Raw genomic sequence first — 17,708 nt, forward strand, 5'->3', positions numbered from 1 at the left:
TCTGTCCACTGAAACTTTCTGTTCTTTCTGGTAAGAGCTGTCAGTGGGGAGGCTATCCTGGAGAAGTACTCTATGAATTTTCTGTAATAACCTGCTAATCCCAGAAAGCTTCTGATCTCTCTAGCGTTCTTGGGTCTTTTCCAGTTACTCACAGCTTCTATCTTACTGGGGTCTACCATGATACCATCCTTTGAGATGATGTGACCCAGGAAGGACACCTGATTTAACCAAAATTCACATTTTGTGAACTTGGCATGCAGCTGATTCTGCTGAAGGGTCTGCAATACTGTTCTCAGGTGCTCTGCGTGTTCTTCCTGAGTTCTTGAATAGATAAGAATGTCATCGATAAATACAATAACAAATCTATCTAGGTAGTCCCTGAATACTCTGTTCATGAGGTCCATGAAAGTAGCTGGAGCATTTGTCATGCCAAAGGGCATGACTACGAACTCATAATGTCCGTATCTGGTTCTGAATGCTGTCTTGGGTATGTCTCCTTCTTTGACCTTCACCTGATGATAACCTGATCTGAGGTCTATCTTAGAGAACACTGCTACTCCCTTTAGCTGGTCGAACAGGTCATCTATTCTGGGAAGAGGATACCTGTTCTTGATCGTAACTTGATTCAGTGCCCGGTAATCTATACACAGGCGCATGCTCCCGTCCTTCTTCTTCACGAACAATACAGGCGCTCCCCATGGTGAGTGACTAGGGCGTATGAAGCCTTTGTCAAGCAGCTCCTGTAGTTGCTCATGAAGTTCCTTTAGTTCTGCTGGAGCCATGCGGTACGACGCTTTGGAAATAGGATTTGTACCGGGAATGAGCTCTATCTCAAATTCAATCTCCCTGTCTGGTGCTAAGCCTGGTAACTCTTCAGGGAAGACTGCTGGGTAGTCGCATACGACTCGGACCTCTGCTAGCTGTTGGTCCTTGTCCTGCCTGGTATTGACTACGTGCGCTAAAAATCCCGTACATCCTGAATCTATTAATCTCTGTGCCTTCATAGCTGAGAGAAATTTCTTGGGCTTTCTCTTTGGTTCTCCGATGTACTCAAACTGCACTTCTGCTTCAGGTTGGAATATGACTTTCTGTTTACGGCACTCTATGGAAGCACCGTATCTGATCAGGAACTCCATCCCAAAGATAACATCGTAGTCAGTCATATTTAGCACTATCAGATCACAAAAGAGTTCTCTGTCTGCTATAATGACTGGCACTGCTCTGAGCCAGTGCATGGATGCCATAATTTCTCCTGAAGGTAATGTTGTCAGAAACTGACTACTGAGTACCTTTGGAGGTATTGCTAACTTCTCAGCAAATGCCCTGGATATATATGAATGGGTTGCCCCAGTATCGAATAAGACAGTTGTACTTTGCTGTAAAATACTAATCTAACCTGTAACAACTGTCGAGGCATTTGCTACGTCCTCTCTGGTCAGCGAGTAGATTATTGCATTTGTCGTGGCTGGAGGGGCTTCTAGTCGGCCCTGGCTGATGTGTGGACCATCTAAAACGGCCTGCATATGATGTAGCTGTGCTGGCTGGCCTCCATACTGTATCGGCTGTGGTTGAGGAAGACTTGTCTTGTTCGGGCATTGCTTAGCCATATGCCATTCTTGTCCACATTCAAAGCATCCTCGTGTGCCCTTGCGACAAACTCCTGGGTGAAATTTCCCACAAGTAGCACATTTGGGATAACTAGGCTGTTTGCTGGCTGGTCCTCCCTTTGGGTAACTCCCTGGTTTGCGCTTGTTGCTGGAGTTCCCTTTCCAGTTAGAGCTGTGGCCATGTTGTTTCTGAGTACCTGAGCCTCCTTGACCTTTAGATTCTGAGAGGACTTGCTTCTGCTGCTTTATACTGTTCTGGTAGTGCTCGGTGGTCAGAGCACTGCCGACTAGTTCTTCGGTGGTTTGCGGCCTGTGAACGCCGCCAGCCACGTTCACTGCTATTTCCGGCCTCAGCATCTTGAGCATAAACCGGACTCTTTCTTTTTTTGTGCTGACTAGTTCGGGGCGTAGACGAGCCAATCTATTGAATTTCTTCACGGCTTCCTCAACTGATAGGTTGACCTGACGAAACTTAGTGAACTCGTTGTAGTGGCGGTTTGTAACCCGCATGTGAAAGAATTCCTCAAAGAACTCCTTCTCGAAGTTAGCCCATGTCATCTGGTTTACTGGGCGCTTCGCTCTAATCTTCTCCCACCACATGCGTGCATCTCCTGTCAGACAGAAGGAGGCGCACTTCACCTTCTCATGTTCTGGCCAGTCCAGAAGCTCCATCGTACTCTCCAGTGTTTTGAACCAGGCTTGAGCATCCCATGGTTCACTGGTGCTTGAGAAGTTCTCGGGCTTGACTCTCTGCCACTGGATCAGATAGGCTTCTCTCTTTGCCTCTGCTGCTGGGGCTACTGGTGCTGTAGGCTGGACTAGGGGAACCTCTAAGACTACTGGCGTTGCTAGGTTTGGTTCCGGGGTGACTGTGGGGGTATTCTGCTGACTAGCCTTCAAGGTGGCTATCTCCTGTTGCTGTTCAGCTAGCTGCTGCTGTAACTGAGCCACTAATGTTGTAAGGTCTGGGGGAGGCACTGAACTGCCTGCCTCGTGCTGGGGCTCAGTAGCTGGGGCCCTTCTAGCTGGGCGTCCTCGTGACATTTCTAAAGACATAGAGGATATACATAACTAAGGCAATCATGTTTATATAACTACTATCACTATCATGTTAGGTACTATCATCAATCAACATGCTACAGTATCTATAAACATGAAAGAAAGAACGTAATAAAGTGAGAGACGTTTCTTACTTGGAAGCTGCAGGTTCAATGCTGATGTGTGTGTAGGAAGTATGGAAACTGCTCTGATACCACTCTGTAACGACCCGCCTTCTACTGGCTAAGCTGTAAGGACGATCGTCACATTATGCTGTGCTAACTAATCCTTGACCATCATTAAATCTAAGTGCGGAAGCTGTACTAATCAAAATTTTGCTAAACTATTGTCATTTCTTTATTCTACATGTGCTAAGGGGTGTAATCTAAGCTATTCATGACATCTATTACATCCCCCAATGGTCAAGGAACTTAACTAAGGGTTTCTTGCTAATATCAGGCCTCCCGATCGATCCACGGATCGATTGGACTGGTCGAATCGATCCGGAGATCGATTCAGAGGGCTACTGTATCCGGGACGTGGGTTGGATCGATCCAGTGATCGATCCAGCACGCTGCTGTGCTCGGGGCAATATTCTGGATCGATCGGCTGATCGATCCAGACTGGCCAATCGATCCAGTGATCGATCCCAGAGCCTTCCGTTCGCGACAGAAATTGCTGGATCGATCGGCTAATCGATCCAAAAGCCTACTGTTCGCAGAACAATTTGCCCAATCGATCAGCTGATCGATTGGGAACCCTCGAATCGATCAGCTGATCGATTCGAGTTTCTGATTTCGACCAAAGGTCTGATTTTAGCACTTGTTCGTGCCAAAATCACCTATAACAATTCTAAACCAAATACAAAACATTCTAACATCACAAAATGGTGTTCTAAACTTGATAGGATGCATGATTAACTAATTCATAACATTTAAGATACTGAAGTGCAAAATATCGAAAAGCAAAAAGGTTCTAGTGCTTAAATAAGCTTGCTGAAATTCCCTAAGATCTTTATTCCAAGTTCCATCCACACACATCTCCATCGCATTGCCCTCTAGCCTCCGTTAGTCCATCTTTCCTTTACCTTTGTCTGTAGTATAAGGAAAAGAAAGTATCTGTAAGCTTTCGCTTAGTAAGAAACCATCTACCTCACTAAAACATGCATACGATGAGTTCATGCTTTTGAAAGATGCTGATTGAAAACTTGATGAAGAATGCTAGGCATGGCATACTATCTTACAAAACATAGAAATCAAAACTAGTCATGGCAATAACTGAAGTATCAATAAGAAAGGACTAAACTGAAACATAGCTGAGTTAAACTAAAGCTGAACTAGAACTGATTTAGAATATAATCACATGACTGATTGTGAGTTTGGAAAACTAATATCATAATAGATTAAAATACATAATCATGCTGCTAATGGGCCCGACAACTGTACATGCTATGCGCGCATCCTTAACTAGACCCGGGGTTGCAAATCCCGAATTTAGTAAGGTTTACTAGGTTATCTAAACCTAGGGACCGACTATGGGAGCCTAGCCTAATGGATATCTAATCCAGTACAGTGCCACTGAAAAGTAAAATACTGAACATAAGCTAATAAATTCTTGTCATGCTTTTACTAGGTTGTCTAAACCTAGAACTAGGTTATCTAAACCTAGAGGCGACTGTGGGAGCCCACCCATTGGACATCTAGTCCTGTAAGAGCTGAAACAAGACTAAATAAACTGTAAAAATGCTTCTATCGCATTTATCTAAGCTACTAAAATGCCTGAGTTGCATTTTACTGAACTAAACAATTTTATCGAACACTTGGTATGCGCTAATTCGCATCCTTTGTGTCGAAAATTTACATACTACTAAACTAACACATGGAATTCACACGGAAGCTACTTATACTGCAGGTGTGGGGTTTCTTACCTCGTGTGCTAATTTTCTTATGAATCTAGTCGCTAGTTTTCCGGTGGAGACGATCTTCTCGACGATCCTCTCGCGTCTACGTGTTCTTCTCGCGGAGGGGATCGTCCTCGTGTCGGAGTCGTCGCCAGAAGGTGTCCTTGAAGCCCTAGGAGAGGAACCCTGGTTGTTCTTGTGGTTGGCGCTGAGAGGAGGAGAGGAGAGGGAGAGGGCGGCGTGACTAGGGTGAGGGAAAGGTTTTTCCTCCTTTAAGAAAAATAACAATTCCTCACTTAAATCCCTATTTATATTTAGGAATTAATTCACCCAACTCTAATTTAAATAAAATTGATTTCCCTTTCCTTTCAGCACGACCCAGCTGGGTTCGCTTGATTACTATGATTCACCATAAGTCATAGGACCCAATAGATCTCGGGTTCAATTCCCGCGTAGGCTATTTTACGATCCTATTTATTTTTGCTACTTCCGCTACTCTAAAAATTCCATAAAAATATTCTAAAATTCCAGAAAAATCGTAGAATATTTCTAAAATAGTTTTGAGAATTTTCGGGCGTTACACCCAGATCGAGGAAGCCTTATTACAGATCAAGGACAAACCCAATTTGATGGCATCCCAACACCTAGTGGGCCTTATGAGCTCAATATGAAGAATTGGCCTGCTATACGAGAAGAACAAGTATCTACAACCAAGAAGAACACGACAAATGCTCTCATATGGCCGACATTGAGTGGACAGCAATCAAGCACATCCTTAGCAGCATTAGAGAGCTTGAGCTTATCTGCCAGCTCAAGGAATCAGATTTCCGCAAAAGAAGCCACTTCCAAGGACGGGACACCTACTGGCAAAAGGCCTTACCAGCTGTCAATGAAGCAAGGATTGAATTATTCAAAGTATTCATCCACATGCAACGCATTGCACAGCTCATAAAGCAAAATCCACCATGATTAAACATAAAGGAGCATGGTGAGCCCAGGAATCCAAAACTTTATGGATTGAGCCCCGGGGAGTCGTCCATGTGTCTATATTGATAAGTTCTCTGAGTCAGCACTACAATAATGCTTGTAAAAGGGTCAATAGATAAGATTAGATTGAATGATGATGGGGCCCCATATGCACCGAGTTCATCGATTCTTTCTCTATAAAACCCTATGTCTAGTCTCATTGCAAGACATCAAGCGCTTCACGCTACAAGTCTTACTTTGAGAAACCTTGTAAGTCTTTAGCTTTCAAATCTTAGTCCTGTATTTCTTTCTAGTGTCTTGTACATTATCTAAGGTTTGAAGGTTTGAATATTACTTATCCTCATTCTGTGGGCCTACGAATTTTTTCTGGTATCCATGAATTCACACTTCACACTTTTCTTGAAGTTGAAAGGAAAAAATAATATGGTTCCCATCACAGTTTGTGGGATCGTGATCCTACACATGATCAATTTGGAGTCATAATCAGATTGGTTGGGATCAGATGATAAAATCATAAGATCCTATCAAAAATCCTTTAAATTTAATTTAGTAGTATTTGATAGAATGATCAATTTGATGAATAAAGACTAAATCAATTTGATATTTGATTTAAAATTATTTTAAATTAAATTAATAATAATATTAATGATGATAATAAGTTAAAAATATGTAATAAATAAATATAATTTATTTATAATTTTAAAAATTAAAATAAATTTATATATACTTTAATAGGATAATTCGCTAACAGCTTGAGGAAATTTGTGTAATCTATCTCATTTAAATTAGGAATTATTTGAATTAATTAATTAAAATTCAATTAAAAACCTAATGTACTATGTTGTCTGCTCTTTCCCTTCTCACCTGTGCACGTTCTCCCCTCACCCGTGCTCGTCGCTTGTTACCGCCTATAAGTACCCTGGGTTAGGTTTGATGTAATCAATAAAGTTAAGTTAGGCTTTGTACTTTTTGATACCTTATGTCTAAGTGTGCAAGGACTTAGGAACACAAGAAGTCGAATGGAAGATGCAGCGAGCGAGAAGCATTGCATGAGAAGCGAGTCGATGGGTTTAGTGTATCCAAGGGATGAGGAGTTGTGGAATAGTATACCAGCGGATGAGAAGGACACACATGATGCTTTTGAGGGATGAGAAGTTGAGGAGGAAGCCTGCTAAAGGAGAAGACCAGAGTTGAGTTTAGGTGAGCCCAACTCTAGACGGCCGGAACATCACCTCAGCGATCAGACATAGTCAACCACTGAGTTGACTATATCCGGGCGCCTTGTAACGCTCCGCCTTCTACTGACTAAGCTGTAAGGCCGGGGTTACATTATGCTAAACTATTCTTGGGACTATCACTGAATATTACGGTGCGGAAAAAACTGAACTAATTAAAAACCCTCTGCTATTTGCTATCAAATCTGGGATTCTATGTTCAGAGTACAATTCTAAGGTTGTACATATACTAAGAAGGGAACCTAAACTCTCTATTTGGAAAAAACTGAAAGCAGACACTTTTTAGCTGAAATCAGACTCTCCAATCGATCGGCTGATCGATTGGAGTGGTTTGATCGATCCACTGGTCGATCCATTGTGCTACTGTGCACGAAAGTCCCGTCTGGATCGATCGGCTGATCGATCCAGTCCGGTCAATCGATCCAGAGATTGATTCAGAAGCTCTCTATTTGCAGGAGTAAATTTCCCGATCGATCGGCTGATCGATCCATGGCCGATCGATCAGCTGATCGATTCATCAGCTTTCTATACGCGGCAGATCGCTTCCCAATCGATCGGCTGATCGATTGAGGGCTCCTCAATCGATCAGCTGATCGATTCCATAGTGTTCTGTACGCGGGGATTTCTTCCAATCGATCGGCTGATCGGTTGAGGATTGCTCAATCGATCGCCTGATCGATTGAGTTTCTGATTTCTGCAGAAATCGGACCCGACCTCGTACAGAACCTTCAGAAATTTAACTACAAACACAACACTAATACTAGGCATGTCATTACTCATGGTTAGCTATCTAATATCCAGACAACAAGTAATCTAAGCATAACTTTCATAATTCAAGACACCCAAATAACTAAAAGTGCGGAAAAGTAACACTATAAGAAATACTAAGTTCTTAAATTTTCTAGTTTCCCCAAAGATCTTCATTCCAAGTTCCTTCTCACACACATCTCGTCGCATTGCCCTCCAGCCTCCGCTATTCCATCTTCCCTTTACCTTTATCTGCAGCATAAGGAAAAAGGGAAATTATAACCTTGGGAGCTTAGTAAGAAACCATCTACCTCACAAAACATGCATGCGAAAAAATCATGCTTTCAAAAGATGCTATTCGAAATGCATGCTAATGATCATGCTGAAAATGCTAAAACATGGCATATCGACAATCAAGTTATGCTAAACAAATACTGGACAAAAGCTACTCACTGTATCAACGCGCTAACTAAATCAATACATAAGCTAGGCTATGCATTATAACGACAAGAAACTAAGCTAAAGCTAAACTGTATTCACATATCTGGTTTGTGAAGTTTGAAAACTATTTTCATAAATAGATAAAAATACTAAACATGCTGCTGATGGGCCCGACAACTGTACTTGCTATGTGCACCTCCCTAACTAGATCCGAGGTAGCAAGTCCCAAATCTAGTAGAGTTACTAGGTTATCTAAACCTAGGGACAACTATGGGAGCCCAACCCATGGACAACTGAAGTCCAGTACAGTGCCACTGATAAAGTAAAATACTGATTCATAGCTAATTTATCTTATCTTGCTCTTACTAGGTTATCTGAACCTAGAGCTAGGTTATCTGAACCTAGAGCTAGGTTATCTGAACCTAGAGGCGACTATGGGAGCCCACCCATTGGACCGTAGTCCCATATAACTGAAGCAAGACCATGTATATTATTAAAATACATCTATGGCATTTAACTGTACTATTAAAAATGCCTACTGTGGTATATGACTATACTAGTCATTTTATCGAGCACCTGGTGTGCTCTAATTCTGCATATTGCTACACTAAGATCATAAAAGCGAGCTAAGACCATAAAAGCATGCGAATAGCTACTTATGCTGCAGGTGAGGGGTTACTTACATCCTGCGCTAACTTTCCTTACAATCCGATCGCTAGATTTCCGGAGAAGAAGATCTTTTCGACGATCTTCTTACGTCTATACTTTCTTCTCGCGGAGGGGAGCGTCCTCGTGCCGGAGTTGTCGCCGGAAGGTGCTCCTACGACCCTAGGGATGAAACCCTAGGCTTCTTGGGCTTGGGCGCCGAGAGGGTGAGGAGGAGAAAGGGATTCGACGGTGAGGGTTTGAGGGTGAGGGAATTATCGATCCAAAATAATAAATTCCCACTTAAATCCCCTATTTATATTAAGTGATTAATACCACCCAACTAAATCTTAAGTATAATTATTCTCCTCTTCTTTCAGCACACCCCTACTGGGGCCTCTTGGTCACTAAAGTCACCCTATAAGTCATAGGGTCCATAGGTCTCGGGTTTAATCCCTGCTTAGGCTATTTTACGTTTTTATTTATTTTTGCTACTTCGGCCATTCTAAAAATTCCATAAAAATATCCTAAAATTTTGGAAAAATAGTAGAATATTTCTAAAATAAATTTGAGAATTTTTCGGGCGTTACAATCCCCCATACCTTATAAAAAATTTATCCTCAAACTTAGAATAACTCTGGGTACTTCTGTCTCGTATTAGCTTCTGTCTCCCAAGTTGCCTCTTGTGTTGTGTGATTTTGCCAAATAACTTTTACTAATGGTACCTCCTTATTCCGCAATTTCTTAACTGCTCGGTGTATTATCTGAATAGGCCGACTGTCATAGCTGAGGTCTTCGCGGACTTGTATCGACTAGGGTTCAATCACTTGGGTGGCATCTGGGATATGCTTCTTCAGCATAGAGACATGAAATACGTTATGGATAGCTGACATCTCCTGGGGTAGCTCTAGCTCATATGCTACCTTGTCAACTCTTCTAGTGATAAGGTATGGTCCCACATATCTGGGACTCAATTTGCCATTCTTCCCAAAATGCATTACTCCCTTTATAGGAGCCACTCGGAGAAATACTGTATCCTCAACTGAAAACTCTAAGGGTCGACACCGTGTATCAGCATAGCTTTTCTGGCGGCTCTGAGCTGTCTCTATCCTCTGACGGATCTGCTGTATAGCTGCTGTGGTATCTGCTACTAGATCTATCTGAAGTTCTAGTTCTTTCTGTTCACCACTCTCATACCAGCAGATTGGAGATCTACACCTCCGCCCATAGAGAGCCTCGTAGGGTGCCATGCCGATAGAGCAAGCTGTTGTTGTATGCAAATTCTGCTAAACACAGATATTTGCACCAACTTCCCTTGAAGTTTAGGGCACATGCTCGGAGCATATCTTCAAATACCTGATTTACTCGCTCCGTCTGACCATCTGCCTGAGGATGGAAAGCTGTGCTGAACTTTAACCTGGTGCCCAATACTGATTGTACGCACTCCCAGAAGTGTGATGTGAATCTACTGTCTCTGTCTGAAATGATGGTCTGTGGAACTCCATGCAGTCTGACAATCTCTTTGAGATACAACTGAGCTAGTTGCTCCATGGAGTAGGATATCCTGATAGCTAAGAAGTGAGCTAACTTAGTCAATCTGTCGACTATTACCCAGATGACATCAAAACCATTCGTGGTTCTGGGTAGTCCCACTATGAAATCCATCGAAATATCCTCCCACTTCCATTATAGAATTTGTATAGGTTGCAGAACTCCTCCTGGTCTCTGGTGTTTTGCCTTAACCCTCTAACAAGTCAGACAGGTGCTGACATATCTAGCGATGTCTCTTTTCATTCCAGGCCACCAAAAACGTCTCTTTAGGTCTTGGTACATTTTGGTGGAACCAGGATGCATCGCATAAGGAGTCCTATGAGCCTCGTCTAGAATCTTCCTCCGTAGTTCCTCCTGATCCGGAACACATAGTCTGCCACCAAAATACAGTACCCCACTATCAGATACTCTGAACTCTCCACTTTCTGATTCTATTAATCCTTGCTTGATTTTTTGAATTTCAGGGTCCTGCTCCTGAGCTGTCTGGATGTCACCAAGCAGGGTAGATGCTAATGTCATAATAGAGAGTTGCCCAACTATTAATTTGAGACCGAAATATGCAATCTCCTTTTGTAGGGGCGGTGACATGGCTGCTAAGGATAGTAAGGTGGCACTGGGCTTCCTGCTAAGTGCATCTGCCACCTTATTGGCCTTTCCTGGATGGTAGAGGGTGTCTATGTCATAATCTTTGACCAGCTCGAGCCATCTGCGCTGCCGCATATTCAGATCCTTCTGAGTGAAGAAGTACTTCAGACTCTGATGGTCTGTATACACTCTACACTGAGCTCCATACAAGTAGTGTCTCTAAATTTTGAGGGCGAAGACAACTACTGCAAGCTCAAGGTCATGAGTAGGGTAGTTCCTCTCATAGTCCTTGAGTTGTCTGGAGGCATAGGCGATCACCTTGCCATTTTGCATCAGTGCTGCTCCTAGTCTCAATTTAGAGGCATCGCTATAAATATCAAAGCTGTCTGTGTTTTCTGGCAAAGTCAGAATGAGTGCACTGGTCAATCTTCTTTTGAGCTCCATGAAGCTGTTCTCACAGTCCTCTGTCCACTGAAATTTTCTGTTCTTCCTGGTGAGAGCTGTCAGTGGGGAGGCTATCCTGGAGAAATCCTCTACAAATTTTCTGTAATAGCCTGCTAGTCCCAGAAAGCTTCTAATTTCACTGGCGTTCTTAGGTCTCTTCCAGTTACTCACAGCTTCTATCTTACTGGGATCTACCATGATACCATCCTTGGAGATGATGTGACCCAGAAAGGATACCTGATCGAGCCAGAATTTATATTTCGTGAACTTGGCGTACAGCTGGTTCTGTTGAAGGGTCTGCAGTACTATCTTCAGGTGCTCTGCGTGTTCTTCCTGAGTTCCAGAATAGATAAGAATGTCATCGATAAATACAATAACAAACTTATCTAAGTATTCTCTGAATACTCTGTTCATGAGGTCCATGAAAATAGCTAGAGCATTTGTCATGCCAAAGGGCATGACTACGAACTCGTAATGTCCGTATCTGGTCCTGAAAGCTGTCTTGGGTATATCACCTTCTTTAACTCTCACCTGGTGATATCCCGATCTGAGGTCTATTTTAGAGAACACTACTGCTCCCTTTAGCTGATCGAACAGGTCATCTATCCTAGGAAGAGGATACTTGTTCTTAATCGTGACCTGGTTTAGTGCTCGGTAGTCTATACACAGGTGCATGCTCCCGTCCTTCTTCTTCACGAACAATACAGGCGCTCCCCATGGTGAGTGACTAGAGCGTATGAAGCCCTTGTCGAGCAGCTCCTGTAGTTACTCCTGAAGTTCCTTCAGTTCTACTGGAGCCATGCGGTAGGGTACTTTGGAGATGTGATTCGTACCGGGGATAAGTTCTATCTCAAATTCAATCTCCCTGTCTGGTGCTAGGCTTGGTAACTCCTCAGGGAAGACTGCTGGGTAGTCACATACAACTCAGACCTCCTCTAGCTTTTGGTCCTTGTCCTGACTGGTATTGACTACATGTGCTAAACATCCCGTACATCCTGAATCAAGTAGTTTATGTGCTTTCAGAGCTGAGAGAAACTTCTTGGTTTTTCTCTTTGGTTCTCCGATGTACCCAAATTGCACTCCTGCTTCGGGTTGAAATACAACTCTCTGTTTACGACACTCTATGGAGTCACCATACTTAATCAGAAAGTCCATTCCCAAGATGACATCGTAATCATCCATATCTAACACTATCAGATCACCAAAAAGCTCTCTGTATGCTATAATGACTGGCACTGCTCGGAGCCAGTGCGTGGATGCCATAATTTCTCCTGAAGGTAGTGTTGTCAAAAACTGACCACTGAGTACCTCTGGAGGTATTGCCAACTTTTCGGCGAATGCCCTAGATATATAAGAATGGGTTGCCCCAGTATCGAATAAGACAGTTGCACTTTGCTGTAAAATACTGATCTGACCTGTAACAATTGTCGAGGCATTTGCTACATCCTCTCTGGTGAGTGAGTAGATCCTCGCGTTCGTCGTGGCTGAGGGGGCTTCTAGTCTGCCCTGACTGATGTGTGGACCATCTATAGCAGCCTGCATATGATGTAACTGTGCTGGGTTACTTCCGTACTGAATCGGCTGTGGTGGAGAGAAATTGGTCTTGTTCAGGCATTGCTTAGCCATATGCTCTTCTTGGCCACATTCGAAGCATCCTCGTGTGCCCTTGCGACAAACTCCGGGGTGGAATTTCCCACAAGTAGAGCACTTGGGATAACTGGGCTGTTTACTAGTTGGTCCTCCTTTTGGGTAACTCCCTGGCTTACGTTTGTTACTGGAGTTCCCTTTCCTGTTATAGATGTGGCCCTGGTGTTTCTGAGTACCTGAGCCTCCTTGGCCCTTAGACTCTGAGATGGCTTGCTTCTGCTGTTTGATGTTGTTTTGGTAATGCTCGATGGTCAGAGCACTACTTACCAGTTCTTCTGTGGTTTGCGGCCTATGGACGCCGCTGGTCACATTCATTGCTATTTCCAGCCTTAACATTTTGAGCATCAACCGGACTCGTTCTCTTTCGGTGCTGACTAGTTCGGGGCATAGACGAGCCAGTCTGTTGAATTTCTTCACGACCTCCTCAACTGAAAGGTTGCCTTGGCGAAATTCAGTGAACTCGTCGTAGTGGCGGTTTGTGACCCGCATGTGAAAGAACTCCTCAAAGAATTCTCTCTCGAAGTCAGCCCATCTCATCTGGTTCACTGGGCACTTCGCTTTAATTTTCTCCCACCACATACGTGCATCTCCTGCTAGGCAGAAAGAGGCGCATTTCACCTTTTCGTGTTCTGGCCAGTCCAGAAGCTCCATCGTACTCTCTAGTGTTTTGAACCAGGCTTGGGCATCCCATGGTTCACTGATGCCTGAGAAGTTCTTGGGCTTGATCTTCTGCCACTGGATCAGATAGACTTTCCTCCTTGCCCCTGCTGCTGGGGCTACTGGTGCTGCAGGTTGGACTGGTGGAACCTCTATCACTACTGGGGTTGCTAAGTTAGGTTCTGGAGTGACAGTGGGAGTGTTCCGCTGATTAGCCCTTAAGGTGACTATCTCCTGTTGTTGTTCAGCTAGTTGCTTCTGTAACTGAGCAACTACCTCTGCAAGGTATGGGGGAGGCACTTAGCTGCCTGCCCCATGCTGGGGCTTAGTAGCTGGTGTCTTTCTAGCTGGACGTCCTCATACCATTTTCTAGAGGAATAAAGGACATACATAACTAATACAATCATAGGTATATAACTACTATTATCATGTTAGATGTTATCATATATAAACAAGCTTCGATTATCTATAAACATGAAAGCAAAACATAAATAAAGTGAGAGGTGTTCTTACTTGGAAGCTGCAAGTTCAATGTTGATGTGTGTGTGAGGAAGTATGGAACTTGCTCTGATACCACTCTGTAACGCCCCGCCTTCTATTGACTAGGCTGTATGGCCGGGGTTACATTATGCTAAACTATTCTTGGGACTATCACTGAATATTACGGTGCGGAAAAACTGAACTAATTAAAAACCCTCTGCTATTTGCTATCAAATCTGGGATTCTATGTTCAGAGTACAATTCTAAGGTTGTACATATACTAAGAAGGGAACCTAAACTCTTTATTTGGAAAAAACTGAAAGCAGACACTTCTTAGATGAAATTAGACTCTCCAATCGATCGGCTGATCGATTGGAGTGGTTTGATCAATCCACTGGTCGATCCAACGTGCTACTGTGCATGGAAGTCCCGTCTGGATCGATCGGCTGATCGATCCAGTCCGGCCAATCGATCTAGAGATCGATTCAGAAACTCTCTATTTGCAGGAGCAAATTTCTCGATCGATCAGCTGATCGATCTATGGCCGATCGATCAGCTGATCGATTCATCAGTTTTCTGTACGCGGCAGATCGTTTCCCAATCGATCGGCTAATCGATTGAGAGCTCCTCAATCGATCAGCTGATCGATTCCATAGTGTTCTATACGTGGGGACTTCTTCCAATCGATCGGCTAATCGGTTGAGGACTGCTCAATCGATCACCTGATCGATTGGGTTTCTGATTTCTGGAGAAATCAGACCCGACCTCATACAGAACCTTCAGAAATTTAACTACAAACACAACACTAATACTAGGCATGTCATTACTCATGGTTAGCTATCTAATATCCAGAAAACGAGTAATCTAAGCATAACTTTCATAATTCAAGACACCCAAATAACTAAAAGTGCGGAAAAGTAACACTATAAGAAATACTAAGTTCTTAAATTTGCTAGTTTCCCCAAAGATCTTCATTCCAAGTTCCTTCTCACACACATCTCATCGCATTGCCCTCCAGCCTCCGTTATTCCATCTTCCCTTTACCTTTATCTGCAGCATAAGGAAAAAGGGAAACTATAAGCTTGGGAGCTTAGTAAGAAACCATCTACCTCACAAAACATGCATGCGAAGAAATCATGCTTTCAAAAGATGCTATTCGAAATGCATGCTAATGATCATGCTGAAAATGCTAAAGCATGGCATATCAACAATCAAGTTATGCTAAACAAATACTGAACAAAAGCTACTCACTGTATCAACGCGCTAACTAAATCAATACATAAGCTAGGCTATGCATTATAACGACAAGAAACTAAGCTAAAGCTAAACTGTATTCACATATCTGGTTTGTGAAGTTTAAAAACTATTTTCATAAATAGATAAAAATACTAAACATGCTACTGATGGGCCCGACAACTGTACTTGCTATGCGTGCCTCCCTAACTAGACCCGAGGTAGCATGTCCCAAATCTAGTAGGGTTACTAGGTTATCTAAACCTAGGGATGACTATGGGAGCCCAACCCATGGACAACTGAAGTCCAGTACAGTGCCACTGATAAAGTAAAATACTGATTCATATCTAATTTATCTTATCTTGCTCTTACTAGGTTATCTGAACCTAGAGCTAGGTGTTGGACCCCGTGGTAGTTTTGATGTGATTAACCAAGTTGGTTAGGTCCTGCGTTGTATCTGATCCCTGTGTCTGAGTGTGCAGGAGCTTAGGAACACAGGAAGTCGAGCGGAAGACGCAGCTAGCGAGAAGGACGGCACGGGAAGGGAGCCGACGGGCTCGGTGCGTCCGAAGGACGAGTGAGCTGCGGAAGAGTACTCCAGTGGGCGTGAAGAGCGTGCACGATGTTCGAGGGACGTTAAGCCGGGATGGAAGGCTGCTCGAGGAAGGCCGGAAATTGGGTTCGGGTGAGACCTATTTCGGTTGGCCACAATCACCCAAAAGATCGGAGCATCGGAAGTCGCAACAAGCTGGAAACGAAGTCAAAGGAGCTGAGCTGCCAGCTTGGAGGCGCCTCCAGCTTGAAGGCGCCTTCAACCAGGTTGAAGGCGCCTTCAGCCAGGCTGGAGGCGCCTTTAGCCTGATTGGAGGCGCCTTCAACCAGTCAAAGTGACTGTTCTGCGCGCGGATAATGTTTTATCCGCTGACTCCCATGGAGGCGCCTTGGACCCTCGTTGGAGGCGCCTTGGAGCCTCAGGATAGAATTTCCAGGACCTATATAAAGGCCCCTGGAGTTAGGAATTCAACAACAACTCAAGCATTCAATCTGTAGTGTTTCCTAGCAATAGTTCTGAGCTTTTGAAAGTGTAAAAGGCTTCTCCGCCTTCAGCAAAGGAGAGTTTCTTTTAGTGCGCTTCTACTGCCCTGGATTAACAACCTCCTTGGTTGTAACCAGGTTAATTCCTGAGTTTATTTTATTGATTTATTATTTTGTTAACTATTGCACTAACTGAGTTGAAAGAACGAGGAGGGTATAGTTAATTTTTGTTTTCAGCAATTCACCCCCCTCTTGCCGGCCTCCGCTACACCAACAAGTGGTATCAGAGCCTGATCGCATCAGAAGGACTAACCGCCAACTGAAGCACTATGATCAAGACGATGGTCGGAGCTAACATTCATCCCCCGAAGTTCGATGGAGACTTCGCCACTTGGAAGCGCAAAATGGAGATATTTTTTAAAACGGATTTTGATATTCTTATTACAATGAAATATGGTTTTGCAGCGCCGAAAGACAAAGAAGAAAACACATGGAGCAAGAAGGAGCAAGCCGATTTCGTCGCCAACGGAAAGGCAGAGTTCCACCTGCTCAGTGTGCTGCCACCACAAGAAGTAAAGATCTCTGGGAGAAATTCCTGGAGCTTCACGAAGGTACTTCCGAAGCGCGACATCCTCCGGAACCAGTTAACGAACCTCCGGATGAACCAAGGCGAGAAGGTAGCGCAACTCCAAGCGAGAATCAAGGAGCTGATAACGCAACTAACGAACCTTGGAGAAGAGGTAACCAACCACGATTCTATCCGATACGCGCTCAATGCCTTCCCGAGAACTCCAGAGTGGGCCTCCTTAGTAGATGCGTACTACATCTCTAAGGATCTCGAGGTAAGTACGTTAGAACAATTATTTTCGACTTTTGAACTTCACGAATCTCGAGTTTCAGAACCCAACGGAGCAGAGAAGACAAGTCAGAACATTGCCTTAAAGGCAAAGATGAACAATTCTGACTCCGAAGCCTCAGTCGACGAATCCGAAGCGGCACTACTGGTAAGACGCTTCAATAAGTTTTTCAGTTCTAATAAATTTAAATCGCAGAGGCATCATCGAAAGAAGAGGACGGTTCGTTGCTACAACTGCAATGAAGAAGGGCACATCAAGGAGGTCTGCCCAAAATTGAAGAGAAAGGAGAAAGAAAAGGAAAAGCCAAAATACAAGAAACCAGAACCCTCCAAGTACAAGAATCTGAAGGCTACTTGGTCAGATTCGTCAACCTCTGAGTCGGACATTGAAGAATTCTCATGGTTAGCGCTATTGGTGAACCATCAACCAGAAGAAGACTCGAGCTCAGAAATGAGCATCGATGAAGGGGGAGGAACATCAGAAGAAGAAAGCAGCAGTGAAGGGGGAGCGTCACCAGACCAGGTAAGTAAGGTACGCAATCTAACCCCAACTCAATCTTTTAAATTTATCAAGTCTCTTTCTAAAGAGTTAGATCAATTAGAAAAAGAGAATGCTGAAC

The sequence above is a fragment of the Zingiber officinale genome, chromosome 1A (genome assembly GCF_018446385.1).
Source record: "Zingiber officinale cultivar Zhangliang chromosome 1A, Zo_v1.1, whole genome shotgun sequence".
Taxonomy (NCBI): domain Eukaryota; kingdom Viridiplantae; phylum Streptophyta; class Magnoliopsida; order Zingiberales; family Zingiberaceae; genus Zingiber; species Zingiber officinale.